General features: G+C 36.6%; 1 long non-coding RNA gene across 1 annotated transcript; it reads right to left on the bottom strand.

The window, feature by feature from the left end:
• Nucleotides 1–78: 78 nt before the first annotated feature.
• On the bottom strand, nucleotides 79–1,011 carry LOC110229386. The gene is made up of 2 exons (XR_002332804.1): nucleotides 910–1,011; nucleotides 79–497 (listed from the first exon to the last, which is right to left on the bottom strand). It is a non-coding gene; the product is annotated as an uncharacterized LOC110229386 (long non-coding RNA).
• Between the last annotated feature and the right edge of the window lie 269 nt (nucleotides 1,012–1,280).

The following is a 1,280-nucleotide window of genomic DNA, read 5'->3' as shown; positions in this document are numbered from 1 at the left end:
AAACTGATAAACAAACCAAGTAAACCTAATTATAACCGGAATAAACCCGATTTTACCCGCTTCGGTTCATAGAGCTGGTAAAAAAAAAAATTTAGCTTCATAGTGCCGAAACCCCAATGGTAAACCACAAACAGAGCCACATCATAGACACAAATTTGTCCGTAATTAACAAATCAAATCAACACAAAGGTGGATCTTGATGATTCAAATCAAAATGTAAAGCAAATTCACTACTTTTTAAAACAATCAAGACCACATTCAATCAAATTAAAAAAATGAGAGCATATCCCATCAACACCATCTCGACCTGTAATCAAATTCGATTCTTTTAGAATCATTGCTAAACTCATTTTTCTTTCCCATGGCATAAGTTTCTCCAACGATCTGATCTTGTTTGAGATAATCTTACGTTTGTTGAGACCGCCGTCGTTTGTGTGGGAAGAAGACGCCGTCGGAGATCCGGAGGTTGTTTGTTGGAATTGTATCCTTGATTGAACCTACAAAAGAGAAAAGAAGAATCCATGAGAAAAAGAAGATGAAGAACAGAGGAAGAAGCATCGAAGGAAGAAGAAGAAGTTGTTAAACAAAACAACAAAATGGAAAAAGTAAAGTCAACAAAGGAAAGTGTTATGTTGTATTAGTCTAAGGTGTCGTGTAAGAGTGAATTAAGGAGTTGGAATTCCAACATAATAGAGTGGTTGTCATAAGTCTTAAAGTATGGTCTAGTGGAGAAAAACCACTCCACTATATGTATGTGTGTGTGTTTTGTAAGAAGAGTATCCAAGTTTAGTAAAATGTAGACCATTAAAGAAAATCTCTCTTTTTTCTTAAAGATCAAATCGTTTATGTATGTGAAGAGAAACAAAACAAGAACAAGAAATATAAAGAGAGAAAAGGGAGAGATCTAACCTTGATGGTTAGAGATGAGTGGATGTGAGAATGTCAACATTGTTGAAGAAGAAAACGAGTGAAGAAGCTGGAGATTGTGCTGTCACGGCGGAGATGCTAATCGAGGTTTTCTCAGTTTTACCGAATCTAGTTGTGCTGGTTCTTGAATTTGTGAAGATTGTGATGTGAAGTATATTGGTGAACTTTTAGAGGCTTGGAATTCTATAGGCTAGAAGCTTAGAACATGGACACTAGGACTTTATGGAGGTTCGTCGGCGTAGCTTTATGTGTAGTATTGCAATCGTTGTCGATTACGTAGTCCGGCGATTTATCTGATAGGATTTGCTGCCTATAGGGAGAGGTTGTTGTAAGTTTAGTACCATCGATATTGG

Source organism: Arabidopsis lyrata, assembly GCF_000004255.2.
Source record: "Arabidopsis lyrata subsp. lyrata unplaced genomic scaffold ARALYscaffold_4, whole genome shotgun sequence".
In the NCBI taxonomy this organism is placed as follows: Eukaryota; Viridiplantae; Streptophyta; class Magnoliopsida; order Brassicales; family Brassicaceae; genus Arabidopsis; species Arabidopsis lyrata.
The sequence above is the reverse complement of the archived record's forward strand: the minus strand, read 5'-3'. Positions and strand labels throughout refer to the sequence as shown.